At 48.2% G+C, this 16,454-nt stretch overlaps 2 long non-coding RNA genes across 2 annotated transcripts in view; one reads left to right on the forward strand and one right to left on the reverse strand.

The window, feature by feature from the left end:
- Nucleotides 1–274: 274 nt before the first annotated feature.
- On the reverse strand, nucleotides 275–3,184 carry LOC129629965 (uncharacterized). The gene is made up of 3 exons (XR_008703436.1): nucleotides 2,681–3,184; nucleotides 1,321–1,445; nucleotides 275–593 (listed from the first exon to the last, which is right to left on the reverse strand). It is a non-coding gene; the product is annotated as an uncharacterized LOC129629965 (long non-coding RNA).
- A 10,112-nt stretch (nucleotides 3,185–13,296) lies between these two features.
- Nucleotides 13,297–16,454, forward strand: part of LOC129629924 (uncharacterized) — a 56,021-nt gene continuing 52,863 nt past the window's right edge. Inside the window, exon 1 of the long non-coding RNA XR_008703386.1 lies at nucleotides 13,297–13,362. This is a non-coding gene — a long non-coding RNA (uncharacterized LOC129629924). The remainder of the gene's footprint in view (nucleotides 13,363–16,454) is intronic.

A 16,454-nucleotide genomic window follows, 5' to 3' on the forward strand; every position in this document is an offset into this window, starting at 1 on the left:
TATCTTCTTTCCTTGTATGTCTCAATTATCCCCAGATACCTTGTGAATGAGTAGCTGGAAGGAATGATAACCTGGATCATCATGTGAGCTCCTGAACTAGCCCCCTGCTCCATCCTCTCCTCTAAACAGGCTTCCAGGTGGTGAAATGGACTGTTTGGAGTCGGCTCCTCTGCAACGGAAGCGCTAACAGGTTGTGAAACGGCTGAGAGGCGGGCTGAAGGACATGGCAGGAGAGGCCCTGTCCTTCCTGCAGGAAGTGGGACTCATGGGCTTACCCGGCCTGTGGTCCGTGACCCGTGGTGGGTCCTTTGTATATAGCCTTTAATGGGGAGAGTGCATGGATTTGGTGAGTGAGGTACAAAGCCATCAGCCTGAGGGCTCCTGGGTCTGCCTTTGGCTCATACGGAAACAGTCCTAAGAGTAACCCAGTCCTGCACACCATGGATGAACAAAAATCTGCTTTACTGCATTGGAGGTTTGGGTCAGTCAAGGATGAGAAGAGTTAGGTGCGGAGCAAGGACCAGAAACCCGCTGGACTCTAATTAGAGTCTAGGCTTGTGTCCTGTGACTTCTTCTCCCAGGGTGTCTCCATTCTTAAAAAGACCAAAGGAACAGTCAGGGTTATCCTGGAGTCCTGGGGCGCCAGGTTTGTTCTAGAAACATCTTTCTTACTGCCCATTAATTCACACCGTGGAGACAGGGGTCTCCTCCCTTCCGCCTCTACCATTTAGAGTTGGTCTTGCTTTGGGGTTGACTTCTCACTAATCTCATGTATGGTACCTTGACTGCCCCCCACCTATGTGTCCCAGAATCTCCGTCCTTGTATGTTCCAGATGATTCAGTCAATCATGCCAGTGTGATGAAATCCCAAGTCTCTGCACAAAAAAAGCCTGGTAGAGCTTCCTGGTTGGAGAAAACAGAGCTGTGCCAGGCTTCATGTTGACGATGGAACACACTATGATGCCCTGGTTCCCGGGGAGGGCAGAGAGGCTCCATGTTCGGGGCCCTCCCCAACCTTGCCCTATGTGCTTCTTCTTCTGGTGATCTGATCTATGTCCTTTACAACTGTTCTGAGTTCTGTCAGGTATTCTAGGGAATAAGCAAACCAAGGGGGTTCCCAGGAACCAGTCATGCAGGTGGCCTGGGGACTCCTCCTGTGGCCAGCGTCTGAAGAGGAGGCAGGGGTGTATAGGGTCCTCAGCTTTCTGATTGGCCTCTGAGTGATACACATGCCTCACATGCTCCTGCTCTCTGCCTCCTCTACCCAGGGTATTCTCTGCTTTCCACTCAAACCCTCCAATCCACTCTTTTATCACCCACCTGCCATTTTCCAGTTCCCTGGGTGTCAGAGAAGGAATGATGCCATTCAGTGCTGCAGACACCAAACAGGTGAATATTGAAATGATGCTGCACAAAAGGACACCCCCCTGGCAGATCTGGGCAGGCTGGAAGAAAGGTAGCATTTATTGACATCAGAAGTTGGGGAGAGATTTCTATGACTACAGAGATTGGGTGAGGTCTTAGCAAGAACATTTCCTTCCTGAGAATTTTTCTGACACTTGCTGCCCAAACCTTACAAACCTGGGATTATGTGCGGTTTTCCTCCTTGTTTGATTTCCCATTGCTTCTAAAGGTCTTTCTTCACTAGATTGGCAGAGCAATAATAGTAGCTCCCATTTGTACAGAACCCATTCTATGCCAGGCACTTGCCATACATAATCCCTAAAGCTTGCAGTCCACAAGTTCAGATTATTAGCTCCACTTTGCAGAGGGGAAAACTGAGGCTTATAAAGCCACATGCTTTGTGGCTTTACAAACAAGTATAAATGGCAGAGCTGGGATTTGAACCCAAATCTCTCTGGCTCTAAAGTTCATGTTTTGCCCTCACCTCCTAGTCTAGGGAGACACTCTGCAGCTCTGGCACACAGCACCAGGTCTGGCAAGAGTTGCTTCACCTGGTATCTGATGAATTCTCCTGCCCCTCTATCCCTACCTCCTTAACTGGCCCCTTTTCTTACCGGGCACAGGGAGGTGGAGGGAGAAAGGGTTCCCTGGCCTGCCCCCACATGGGGCAGATCACTGGGTATTTTTAGCAGCCTGAGAGGACTCCTAGTCAAAGGGACTCCAGTTTTCAATTTGCCTTGTCAGCCCTGCCTCCTGAGTTCCCCGCAAAAGGTTTACGGTCAACTCGGAGCAGCTTTGCTGATGCAGCTGGGAACGTTTATAACCATAGCAAGCTCTCGCAGAGCCCCGGCACTGATTTCTTGCCCATCTCCATCCCTGAACAGAAGATTTTTCAATAGAGTAGTTTCATCTCACGCACAACATTAGTTTTAAAATAGCTCCAGCCCAGCTCTGAGGATGGTACAAGGCCCCACAAGGGGATCTGTACTCGAAGTCATGCAGATACATTTATTTTGCTTTCCTCTTTCACCCTCTTTGAGGAATTTTAATCCATCATGCAGGAGTATTTCTCCCATGTCAGGAAAAAGCCTCGCTCCGCAATGAAGACAAAGAGCTGTGAATTGTGTTTGTAGAAAGAGCAGAGCTCTGTTTGGGCTCACCCTAGGGCTTCTCAGGATTAGATAATGAGGGACTTTTCCTTAACACTTGACCCTGGGAGTAGGGGCTAGAACCTTGCTGTGGCAAGGGCAATCTTCCTGCAGTGTCAGCGTCGGACCTGGGGCTGGCAGAGAGACGTCGTCTTGCCAGCGTCAGCGTAGCGGGAAGGATGAAGCGTGCCTGGGTGTGACCGAGCCCTACAGACAGCATGAAAGCACAGTCAGAGCCTGTTCATGGACAAAAGAGCTGACCTGTGGAGATCAACGTGCAACCCCGTCTGTCGTTATTTTGTACCTACTCAGGTGTGTCTGCAGGATGAAGTCCTAGAAATGGGGTTGCTGAGTGGCAGAACGTATGTTAGTTTCCCATGGCTGCTTAGCCACAAACGAGTGGCTCAGGACAACACTGAACCATCTTCTCTTGCAGCTCTGGGGGTCGGAAGTCCAAAATCAATTTCATCGGGCTAAAATCCAGGTGTTGGCAGGTCAGCTTCCTTCTGTAGACTCCAGGAAAAGCATGTCCTGGCCTTTTTCTGCTTCTGGTGGCCGGCTGTCTTCCGTGGCTTGTGGCCCCTTCCTCTGTTCTCAAGGGCCACTAATCTCTGCTCCATCAGCACATTGCCTCCTCCTCCCTCATCTCCTGCCTCCCTTTTATAAGGACCCCTGGATAATAGCAGACCTACCAGGATAACCTAGAATAACTTCCCAGTCTCAAGATTCCTAACTTAATCTTAAATCTTTTTTGCCACATAAGGTAACACATATTCCAGGGATTAGGATGTGGACCCTAGCATTCAGCCTCAAAGGATCCTCAAAGGATCTGCTCTTGACAAATTATAAATTGCCCTCCATACAGGTGGGCTTCCCTGTTAGCTCAAACAGTTAAGGATCTGCCTACAATGCAGGAGACCTGTGTTCAGTCCCTGCGTTGAGAAGATCCCCTGGAGAAGGAAAGGCAACACACTACAGTGTTCTTGCCTGGAGACTCTCCATGGACAGAGGAGCCCTGCGGGCCACAGTCCATGGGGTTGCAGAGTCGGACACAACTGAGCGCCTAACTTTCATTTTCTTTCACTTTTTTTCCAGAGGTGGTAACAGTTTACCTCCTCACCATCGTTATGAAGGCAAAACTATTTCCTATACCATTAACACAGCTTTACCAAACTGATTATTTGGTGATAAAAAGCTGTACCCCTAAAAATGGGGAAAAAGTCATACCATTGTGGGTTTAATTAGTGTGTATCTTCTGAGTGAGTTAAAGAATATGTTTGCATGTTGAAGAGCCATCGTATATTTCACCTCTGGTGTGTCCTGTCGCATTTTACCCACCTTCCTTTGGGCTGTTGGCCTTTACAACCTTTGAGCTGAATTGCAAATGGTATTGTTTTTCTTAACCCCTTGTTTTTTTTACTGGCGAGAAGGTTGAAGTATAGAAGCCTTAAACTGCTTTCTCAAAGCTGCAGGATGGTAAATGGCAGGGTGGGGATTGAAACCATCCTTGACTTTGAATTTACTCTATGTTTCAGTCTTATCAACGGGCAGCTAAGCACAGATTATTTCTCTGCCAAAGCACACATTAGGGATAACAAGTAATAAACCTCTTATGCTGGATGGTGCTTGTGCAGTTTTCCAAGAGTTTTCTTTTTTTAGCCTAATTTTTACCTTCTTAAATATTATCCTCCCATTTTACATATGAGGGAACTGAGGCTCAGCGAGATTCAGGCGCTGGCCTTGGCCGTGTGACTGAGGAGTGTGAACCTCAGGTCAGAACCTGCTCCTGGCACGGGGCCTTTGTGCTGTTCCAGCGGCCATTTGTGGCTTAAGGCTTTCATACACCACCTTCAGATTTTGTTACCCCAAGTCCAACTGAACAATCACTTATCTATTATCATTTTAAAAATGACTGATTTTCTAAAACCTTAGCCCCATTCTAAGTGGTAACAGTCATGAAATAACAAGTCTGAGGTACCTTATTTGTTCTTAATTCCACATATCTAAGAATTTCCATGGCCCACCTGAAACGCTCTCTTTGTTTCTTGTAAGTGGCAAAAATGCTGCACGTTTTGGAAACACTGCATTACATTCATAAGACCTCATGAAAAATGACAGGCTCTTATAACCATTGTCCTTTATTAAGCATCTACTAAATGCCAGATGCTTCATTTAATCCCTACAGCAATCCTAAGAGACTGGATTTTCTCAGTTAATGGAACAGTTCATGGAAATGGAGGCTCAGAGAGGTTAGTTGACTTACCCAACATCACACAGCCAGCAAGTGGCAGAGCTGGGATTTGAGCCCAGGTCTTTCCGATTCAGAAGACCATCCATTAGCCCCAGGCCTGCATTCTTCCAGGTCTTCCCCAGCCTGGGCACTAGTTGTCTGATTGCAGAGTCCACCCCCAGTTGGTGATTGCTGGTCAGGACTGTGAACATCTCTGTAAGCTCTTTCACTACGCGCAGTTAGGATTTCTGACACAGCCCATCAAACGATTCAGGGGCCTTACTGGTCTGCCTTCAATTTGTTTTATCAGCCCAACACCTTCACAAGGTGGGCAAAAACAATGAACCCATTTACAAGTGAGGAAAGTGGAGAGTTTACACGAACCTCTAAATTCACCCAGTAAGAAAGCTACAGAGCCAAGAATAATACATAATATTATTTCAGGAGACTCAAACATGGTGAACCTAAGAGCTTCCCAGGGCCCCATGGTACTCAGGTCATCAGAAGCTGTTTCCCAGCCCTGACCCTTCAGAAGCAACATTTCCTCACTGCTGCAGAGGTCGGGGTCGGGTGGGGGGTGTGTGCAGTGCTTACATTTGGGAGTTACTCGAACTGTCCGCGAGAGCTCAGACCACCCAGAGCATTTTCTCCCAGTTATTCCTTTAAAGACCGTAGCCCGAGTAAGTCTCCATCAAGAGAACAGTACTGTGTATTTTGTAGTGGTTAAAAATAATACAGATTTTACCTAACAGAACACTCCCAGGGTTACTGTGAAAATAAATGGAGTAGTATTCCAAAAGCAGTTTTGGATTCTAGACGGGGCTGAAGTGGAGGGCACTTCTATTATTGTTCATCCTAAATAATAGTACAGGAAGACCTGGGAGATATCACAGGTTCGGTTCTAGACCACCGAAATAAAATGAATCAATCACATGTATCTTTTTTGGTTTCCCAGAGCATATAAAAGTTATGTTTACACTATACTTCAGTCTGTTAAGTCTATACTAGCATTATGTCTTAAAACAAAGTACAGACCTTAAGTTAAAAATCCCTTTGCTCAAATATGCTAACCCTCATCTGAGCCTTCATCAGGGATCATTGATCACAGATCACCGTAACAAACAGAATAATAGTGAAAAAGTTTGAAATATTTCGAGAATTATCCAAAATATGACACAGACACAGGAAGTGAACAAATGCTATTGGAAAAATGGTGCCGCAGACTTGCTTGACACAGGGTTGCCACAAACCTTCCATTTGTTAAAAGAAAGAAAGAAAGAAAGAAAAAGCAGTATCTGCGAAGTGTAATAAAACGAGGTACACCTGTAATCGATTGTTGAGGTTGAGGGGGATGAGGTTCCTTGCTATCCCTTTGATTTTGCTATGAAAACCTGATTGAACAAAGGGTTGTTATTCCTGTGGGCATAAAGATAATTCTTACATTCTGATCTCCACTTCAGCCATTTCCCTGGTATTCTCAGCTACATTTTTTTCAGATTCTAGTGGCCAGTGTGACTGACACAGCAGAGTAAATTCCTCTGGGCTTACTTCTAGACTGCAAACTATCAAAAGGATGCTGAACATCTGAGACACAGCTGGTTTGGTTTTCAGACTTGGGGAGTTAAAAACTTACGTCCACATGAAACCCTGCATGCAGATGTTCATAACAGCTTCATTCATAATTGCCAAAACTTGGAAGCAACCAAGATGCCCTTCAGTAGGTGAATGGATAAATAAACTGCGGTCCATCCAGACAGCAGACTATTATTAGCACTAAAAAGAAATGAGCTATTAAGCCGTGAAAAGGCATGGAGGAAAATTAAATGCGTATTAGTAAGTGAAAGAAACCAATCTTGAAAAGGCTAGATACTATATGATTCCAGCTATATGACATTCTGGAAAGGCAGACCTGTGGAAACAGTAAAAAAAGTAGTTGCCAGCAGTTGGGTGGGAGGAGGGAAGAATAGGCAGAATGCAGAGCGTTTTTTGGTGGTTCAGGTGGCCTAGTGGTAAAGAATCCGCCTGTCAAGCAGGAGGCACAGGAGATGCAGGTTTGATACCTGGGTGGGGAAGATCCCCTGGAGTAGGAAATGGTAACCCACTCCAGTATTCTTGCCCGGGAAATCCCATGGACAGAGGAGCCTGGCGGGCTACAGTCCATGGGGTCGCGTAAGAGTTGGGCACGATTGAGCAACTAAACAACAACAAGAAGAGGATTTTTAGGGCAGTGACACTGTATGACACACAAATGGCAGATGCACGCCATTGTACTCTTGTCAGAACCTATAGAATGCACAACACGAGGACTGAACCCGAACGTAAGCTATGACTTTAAGCAATGATGATGTATCCCTGTAGGTTCATCGATTGTAACAAATGTCCCGTTCTGCTGGGGGACTTTGAGAATGAGGGAGCTGCACATGTGTTTCTGATCAACATTGCTATGAACCTGAAACCACTCTAAAAATTAAAATTTACTTAAAACACACCCACACACAAAACCTAGAGTATGTCTCCGGGAGATGCCCAGTTTATAGACGGGAAAACTAAGGATAGACTTGGCCCCGGCAGGCATGATGACTTCAGATCTGCCGACCTTGAGGTCGTTGTCCTTTCCACTGCACCCTACCTGCCAAGGAAAATGTCAGCACCAGCCCATCTGTGACCCAGTCACCCACACCCAGAACGGAAGACGCGAACACTGACGTCTTTGGCCCCTACGAGGCATCCTCCCCAGAACTTCTTCCTCAGGCATTCTTGCTGTTGAAGCCGAAGGATGGCAATTGCCTCTTAACGACAGTGGTGCCTGTTGGCCTGGCTCGTAGTTGTGTGCCCACTGACTGGGCATTAGGACATGTTTATGTTGCCCTTGAGCAAAGGAAGGCATTACTCACACCAGCATCTGCTCCCAAGAAGTCTGAAAAGCTCACTTATTCCGCAGAGCACAATGGAAAATATAGCCCCGAGCTGAAGGTCATCCTCTGGCTCCTTTGAATTCGGGGAGCCAGCAGTCTTGACCCTTTCCTTTCATTCTCCCCCAACTGTTGCTTGAGACTCTTCGATCTTAACTTGAATTCTATAAATAAAAATACATCCAGTTTTTTTTTTTATTTTAAAAAGTATAGATAACTTTTTTTTTTTTTTTAGTAAAAAGCTTTTTACCGGGAAACCAGTTGGCCTCCAATGTCTGTGAATGGATTAAGTTTCAATTCATAAAGTCGGATTAAAATGGGGGGAGCCAGCTTCCCACTTGCACAGGGTGTTTACTCTGTTCCCGGAAGCCCCGGGAGGAGGTCTGGCCCCTTAGCCGTTTCCTCTGACCAGCAGCTGATTCCTTTGATATCCCGTCTTGTGTCCTGTCCAAAATAAATGATGGGAGCGATGCAGGCTCCCGTAGCATGGAGAGACCGTCTGCTGGTGCCATCTGATTCCTCAGCAGGCAGGGCAGCACCGCCCTGAGAGGCAGGGGCCACCAAGGCAGATCTGTAGGCTGTAGGGGAGCGGGCTGGGGGCGGGGGAGACCACCTTGCCCTTCACACAGGACAACAGCCCACGAAGGGGGAGTGCGCCGCATAGTCTCAGGTCCCAGGCACTGGAACTCGTGCCAAGAACTCGCCCGGACCTCTGATCCGACAGGAAGCTGCCTCCTGTATGATGGATTGCCACCAAGTTGCTGTGTGACCTTGGGCAAGGCACTTCCCCTCTCTGAGACCGATTTTCCTCATATGTAAATGAAAAGAGCATCATCATAATAACAGGTAATGAGTATATCCCAGGCATTCTCTCAGTTACCCCCTGCAAAGAACCTCTGCCACAGGCATGAACATCCTCATTTTGCAGACCGGGGCCTGTGACTGAGAGAGGTTTGCCCACAGTCACAGAGCTGGTAACTGGCACAGCCAGAACCTGGGCTCCATGCGTCCGACTCCAGAGCCCATGCCATTAACATCCTGCGATGCGCTATCAAACGCCTTCTGCACAGTCTCTGTGAATCCTCAGGGCAACCATAGAAGGCCAACGATAGCATCGTTTTATAGCATTACCCACGTTTTATAGATGAGCAAAGGTCTCGTAACATCTTTTCCACCTGTGAAAAGTCTATTATTTTAAGTTCAGGAGGACAGCGACAGAAACATGAGATTAGGAAGGTCAGTGCTCAGACTTCCTGTCGGCAGAGGAGAAGGGACAGAGGGCACAGAGCGAAGGGAAAACAAGAGGAGAGAAAGTGGCTCCTCAGTCAGGTCTGCAAAGCCCTTCCCAGGAGACCTCTTGGCTCTCCTGAATCATTTCTTTGCGACAACCATGGGAGGTGGGTACTGTCGCCTCCCACGTTTTACAAAGGAGGATGAGGAGAGAGAAAGAAGATGCCGCAGGTTACAGAGGTCTTAAGAGGAGCCATGGGGCTTGAGCCCAGGCCCCTCTGATTCCAAAGACCTAACTCTCGAGCCCTTTGCCATCCATCCTGCCTCTTGACCCCAACTCCTGACCCTCTACTCTGGCCACCTGAGTGTTCCTGGTTCTATAAACACCCCGTGTACTTAAAGACACCCGTGCCTTACACTGTGAGGTTTCCTTTGTCCAGAAAATCCCTTCTTCTCCCCTCTGTCTGTTGGCCAGATTTCTTCACAGCCATCCGATCAGGGCAAGCTCAGGGCTCTCCCGTTCTGAAGTCTCTCCTGAGATTCCCCGCAAATGTCACACCTCTTCATCTGTGTCCCCTGAGCTGTGTGATGGAAATGAGAGCATCAGATGATGAGGGTGGCTGTAACAATAATCACCGCTATCAGAAAAACTGCAGCCTTTCTCGAGTCCTTACTGGGGGCCAGGCCTGTTGCTCAGCATTCACACATACCTCATTTCACGCGTTCCCACCACTGATGCCTTTCCGAAGAGGAGACTGGGACCCAGAGAAGTCAAGTACCTTTCCGATGACCCCTCGGCCATCACACGCCTGCACCTGTGCTGCGTCAGCAGCAGGAGACGTGGTGATGGATCCTGGAGACGGGAAGGACACAAGGAAGGTGCAGCAAGCTGAGGCATGTGGGCGGTGGCCTCCACAGGGGGAAAAAGGCAAGGAAACCCATACTCCCCTGGAGCCTCCAGAAGGAGCCAGCCCTGCTGACACCTTGATTTTAGACTTCAGATATGCAGAGCACGAACCAGTGTTGCTATAAGCTGCTAGGTCTGTGGCCATATGTTACTGCAGCAAGAGCAGACTCATACAGGCAGAAATGCTTTTCGGGAGAGGAGTTGACAGTCTGTGGTCAGTACCTCAGCCAGGCCTGGCTTACAGAAAAACATGCTTGTTCAGTGAAGACGTGCAGGCTGGGTATTATCTGTGAGCAGGATCGACTGTCCAGTATGTTGGTTTTTAAACCCGGATCACTGGAGCTCTCAGCCTGGCCTTTCTGTCCACCGTTCCAGAACAAGCACATCACCCCCACCTCCTCTCCATGTCCTGTTTGAATGAATGGTTCTTTTCTGTCCGTATAAGGGATTATTGTTCCAATTATTTGTGCATCTCTATGGAAACATTCTTTAAAACTACTATACGTCAACTTGAATTTTCCACCAGCAAAGTCTTTGGAACATCTGTCTGTGACTATGGTCTTGGTTTACATTGAGGGAGGAGGTACTTCCCTTTCGTCCATGCATCGGTAATAGATAAAGCCATGGAAAAGCCTCTGGGCGTCAGGAAGCCTGAGCTCCGTCTGGCCCAGACCTGCCCTTAACTTTCTCTGTGACCTTGGACAAGTCACTTCACCCAACATCCGTGTACTTCAGCTCTATTTCCTTGCTTGCAAAGTGTGTTGAACTGAATGATCTTGAATACTCCTTTCTGCTCTAAGATTGTATGATTTTGTATCCTCTCCTGGTCAGAAATAATGCAGTTCTATCTACCAACCGGAGAAGGCAATGGCAACCCACTCCAGTACTCTTGCCTGGAAAATCCCATGGACGGAGGAGCCTGGTGGGCTGCCGTCTATGGGGTCACCCAGAGTCGGACACGACTGAAGTGACTTGGCAATAGCAGCAGCAGCATCTACCAACCAGCCTTGTTGTCCACCGCTGTCCCTTTGCACTCTGCCTTCAGGGATTACAAAGCTATTTACATTTTTCTGAATGATAATAGTAATAATAATACCATCTGCTTCCTCTTTGATGCTACTCTGCTAAGCACTTTATAGACACTATCTCATTTAATCATCACTGCCCCAGGGGTAGGTATTTTTATCCCTGTTTTACATACAAGCAAAATTAGGCTCAGAGAAGTTAAGTAACTTTCCCAGCATCACACAGTAAGTGGCAGAGATGGCATTTAAGTGAGCTATCTGTTTACATAGACAGTGGCACTCTTAACCACTAGTTCATAGACCACCAGGAACGTGGTTAGGGCCCAGTCAGCACTTGAAGAACATTTGAATAAATGAACCTGAAGCTCATTCCAAGAAGCAAAACAGTTATCATATTTCCCTGCTGGGGCCTGAAGGCACTTCTTAGAGCAGCTGTCCCCTAGCTGAGCTTCCAGGGGGCACAAGTGGGAGCTTCCTGGTTGGTTTACGGAATGCCCTGCCTTGGAGGTCACAGCCGTGGGAAAAGACAAGGTCTGGAGCACTGTTTGGATTGTCCCTTCGAAGCCAGAAACCCCAGGTGGAGGGTGTTCCTAAGGAATGTAGTGTATTGCTTTTGCCTCAACTATCACCATTTACAGCATGCATTTCTCAGGCTTGTTCAGAGCTTGTATTCCTAACCTCGGTATTAGGTGAGTTATATATACAGACAACTTTCTTCTGGAGTAGACCTGAGAAGGGTTTTAAGCCAGCCCTTCACTTCCTGCCTTTCAGCCCAGCCACACCTGTCAGCAGCCTCTACCTCGTTTCTTTTTCTTTTTTTTGCTCTGCCATTTTTAAGCTATGTGTTCTTTTTTTAAAAAAAAAATTATTTATTTTAATTGGAGGTTAATTACTTTACAATATTGTATTGGTTTTGCCATACATCAGCCTGAATCCGCCACGGGTGTACACATCTAACCTGGTTTCTGAGTGAGAAGTCCTGGCAGGAATTCTAAGATGCTGTCATAAAGAACAAGCATCCTTTCCTTCCTTTCCCCTTCCGCGGAAGCAAAGAGAATCCCTGAGCGGTTTCCCCCTGTACATCCCAGAAAGCCTGTTTCACAGAAGACGTTTGCTTAGAAGGTCTAATTCTGTTTAACAGAAGACCAGCCCTAGGTTGCTCTGAGCGCTGCCGTGGATAGTGCTGTAAGTCATTTCCAGAAGGACACAGAAATGCCTCTTTAGAGGAGCTACGCCAGCCTCTTAGAATAGGTTCATCCTTTTGACCTTTTTAAAGAGATGGCTGTGCACATGCTAATCACTTGGTGCAGGAGCTCTCCGTGAGGGTGGCTTTGCTGCAAGGGGACAGTCAGCAATGTCTGGACATTTTTGGTTGTCACAATTGTGTGTGTGTGGTGGTGGGGCGGGGGGCGGGGGTGCTGCTGAGCATCCTGCAATGCACAGGATAGCCCCACCACAGAGCATGGTCTGGGCCCAGACGGACATGACTTTGAGCAACCTCCAGGACTTGGTGATGGGCAGGGAAGCTTGGTGTGCTGCCGTCCATGGGGGTCGCAAAGAGTCGGACACGACTGAGCGACTGAACTGAACTGAAATGTGACTAGTGTTGAGGCTGAGGACCCCAGCTCAGAGAAGACAGAGAGTGGTCTTCAGGGTAGGGGTGAGGGAAGTCCTCTGGAGAGGGGCATTCGAGCTGAGGTCCAGGGGCAGAGGGGAGGTGCAAACGCAGAACACCGCCTGGTGGGACTGGGTGTTTCAGTGTGAGTGCCAGGGAGTCGGGGGCTTCCCAGCAGGATGGTGAGATGCGCTCGCTTACCCTGTGTTGATGGGAGCTGGAGCTACTTAGTAGGAAACACATGGCTTAGGTCCTTAGGAATTTGTAGTATCATCAGAATACGAATCCAAGGACACGCTGTATTTAAGCGTGGAGACTGGTACTGGCAGTAAATACTCCAGGGGCCTGTGTGTGTGCTAAGCTGTTTCAGTCACGTCTGACTCTCTGCGACCCTATGGACCAAAGGCTTGCGGGCTCCTCTGTCCCTGGGATTCTCCAGGCAAGAACACTGGTGTGGGTTGCCATGCCCTCCTCCAGGGGATCTTCCCAACCCAGGGATCAAACCCACGTGTCTTACATCTCCAGCGTTAGCAGGCAGATTCTTCACCGCTAGCACCACCTGGGAAGCCCCTCAGATGCCTATAGCCATTTCCGTATAGTTTGGGGAATTCCTTTCAGTCTTTGGGCACCTCCTAGCCATTTATTCAATAAATACTATTGAACACCTATCTAGTACCAAGACCAGGGTAGCCACTGAGGCTTTGAAAATGCGCCACAGGCAAGAAGGAGGAAAAAACCCAAGTTATGGAGTCCAGTAGGTGGCCTCCCACCACTCGCCAGCCACGTGACCTTGGACAGAACACTCCTTCACATCTCTGAGCTACAGGTACATCACCTGAACACTGGGAGGAGATGACAACGGCATCATCTCTCTGGTGGTGTTGGGAGTGGGTAGGTCGCTTGGCACCATGCCTTGTACACAGGAAAGCCCCAACTTATGGCACCGGTGATAAGATGCTATCCCTGTGGCCCGGAGCTCACAGCTGGAGCAGAGAGCACCGGGAGAACAGTTTAAATTTACTGTTTTATTGTGAAATCACATTTAAGCTCATTGCTACTGGAATGGACATCCAAGATATACTGTCCAGTGGGAAAAAAGTACATTGCAAGAACTCAGGCAAAGCACAGTCCCATTTATGTAAAAGAAGAAGTTTTAGGCACTACAGGTGAATGTGTAGGAGAGTAGGTTATGAGTAACATACATAAATATGCATATATTAGAGGAAAATCTGGAAAGTTATCAACCCAGCAGTTACCAGGAGCTAGTTACCCGAGCTAGTCACCTGAGCTAGTTACCTCTGTGGAGTGGGATCAGGGTTTGGAGATAACTTTCATTTTGGGGCAGAGACAGTCCTGCTTGCTGTGTAGACCTTGTGTTCACGTGCGATCTTGTCTCCGTGTGGTCTGACAGAGGCTGAGTGGCGAGTCTGGCCATTAGGGTGAGCGTATCTGTGTGTCGCTTCTGGGTGGAGGGGTTTAACAGCAGGTGGGAGTTTTCGGCTCTCGCTCCCCCCGTTGCTGCAGCAACCCTGGTGCCATGTGCTCAGGTGGGGGGAGTCCCCGTTTTCCTGCATCAGACTTTGTATGGTTGAGAAATGGACTTGTTAGGGGGGACTGAGGTTTCAGGGCCGAGTTGTTAGCGCAGCACAGCATAGCTGGTTCATACAGACCGGTTCACACTGGCAGTGGCATCCACTTCTGTGCAGTTGGGGTTTTCCACATTAAGCATATATTTCAAAAGCTAATATTAAGCTTACCTCTTAAAAGACCTATATACCATATGATTCCAACTATGGAGAAAGTAAACAGATGAGAAGTTGCCAGCAGCTGGGTTGGGGAAGGGGGGAGGCTGGGGGATGATGGTTGAGGGAGGTGGAGCACAGAGGACTCTTCAGGGCAATGAAACCACTCTGTATGATCTTATACATGTCATTATACATTTGTCCAAACCCAGAGTGTCGGTTGTGGGCTTGGGTGATGATGGTGAGTCAGTTCATTGGTTGTAACAAACGCCCCACTTTTGTTGGGGGATAAGGATAGTGGGGGAAGGCAGTATGCATTGATGGGCAGGGGTAAATGGAAACTCTCTTTACTTTCCACTCTATTTTGCTGGGGCTTCCCTTGTGGCTCTGCTGGTAAAGAACTCGCCTGCCATGTGGGAGGCCTGGGTTCGATCCCTGGACTGTATATAGGCCATGGGGTCACAAAGAGTCAGACACGACTGAGCAACTTTCACTTTCAGTTTTGCTGTGAACCTAAAACTGCTCTAAAAACGAAGTCTATTTTTTAAAAAGTTAAACTTTCACTGTGGTGTGGACCATTCCTGTGACTTTTAGAAACATACAACTTGCTGAAAACTCTGATTATTGTTATACTCAGGAATTAACCGGGGCTTCCCAGGTGGCGCTAGTGGTAAAGAACCTGCCTGCCAGGGTAGGAGACCTAAGAGATGCAGGTTCGATCCCTGGGTGGGGCAGATCCCTTGAGTGGGGCATGGCAACACACTCCAGTATTCTTGCCTGGAGAATCCCATGGACAGAGGAGCCTGGCCGGCTACAGTCCATAGGGTCACAAAGAGCCGGACATGATTGAAGCAACTTAGCATGCATGCAGGCAGGAATTAACCAGTCATGGCAAGTCCAAGTGTTCAGTGCCAATGTCGGTGACCTACACACTTGCCTGGAAGGCCAGTTGTTTGCCGGGGCTTCCAATCATTTGGGGACTCTCTGGCTTAGGAAGGAAAAAGGGAGTGAGGCCATTCAGGAGGAGGACACTGAAACCAGGAAGCTGTGACACGGAAGGCAAGTTTGCCTCTGTGAGGCCGAATCTAGGAGCTACGAGCTGCCTCTTTTCCTTTTAGTATCTTTATTCGGAATGAGACCCACAGTCCAGCCAATGTCTATAAATAAACAGTCCATGACACTCTGTCCCTCCTGGTTGCAACTGTCCAAACAAAGGAAAGTAGCCCGTTCCCGGATCCGAGCCCCCCCGGCCACGCTGAAGCCTTGGCAGCACTGAAGTCCCCAGAAAGAGAGTCTCGTGGTCGCTGTACAAGAATCCTCAAAGGCATTTCAGCTCCAGTCCCCGGCCACAACTTGAGGATGGAGTCAGCCAAACATTTGTGAGGCTAAGTGGGAGGAGAAGGAGCCGAAGGAGAAAGGCATTTCTCAGTGCCCAGGGGACCCAAATGAGAAGCAGTCTTTCAGTGGTTTGATTTTTTTTTTTTTAAATCACTTTTGTGGTGCCACAAACTTGCCCTCGGATCTTGGCAAGGGAAGGATTTCTTAAGATACGAATGCCAGGGCTGCCCTGCGGCTCCCACACTTCCATTCAGCCCACTGACTAATGCAGTCAGCTTCTGCCTCCTCCACTCCTGAAAACTGGGCTTCCAAGGCCAACAGCAATGTCCCAGTTGGCAAACAGAGGGGCGCCTCCATCCTCGGTGGCTCTGAGTGCATCTTCCTCTTCCTGCTTCTACTTGCTGGCTACTCCTTGTGCGTTTCTCTTGCTGGCTGCTGTGAGTGTGGCCCTCCGTGCCCTTCCTTAGCTCTTGTCTTGTCTCAAAGTCTTTCCTTGTGCCTGCCCTCATATAGATTTCCTGCAGCAGGGCCTGAGACCTGTGCGGTCACACCAGGCCTTGACCCTGCGTTTGGTTTAATGTTCTGCTCTCGCCATCCTGAAATACTTAATGCATTTTTAACAAGGTGTTCTCATCTATATTTTGCAGTGATCCCTGCAAGCGCTGTAGCCGGTCCTGCCTGCGGGTTACTTTGTTTTAATACTTCCCCAAAAATTATGTGGGCAAGTGACTTAATTTCTCTGTGTCACAATTTTCTTTGGTTGTTTTAGAAAATTTAGTCGCGCTGTCTGGGAAAGCACTAGGCGTGGCACCTGGCAGGCATACATCAGGCACTCAACAAGTGCTGGTGAGGGTTATTACTGAGTCTGGCCTCTCTTCTCCCTTGAGCTGCTTCCTTTTGCTC

The sequence above is a fragment of the Bubalus kerabau genome, chromosome 16, assembly GCF_029407905.1.
Source record: "Bubalus kerabau isolate K-KA32 ecotype Philippines breed swamp buffalo chromosome 16, PCC_UOA_SB_1v2, whole genome shotgun sequence".
NCBI lineage: Eukaryota > Metazoa > Chordata > Mammalia > Artiodactyla > Bovidae > Bubalus > Bubalus kerabau.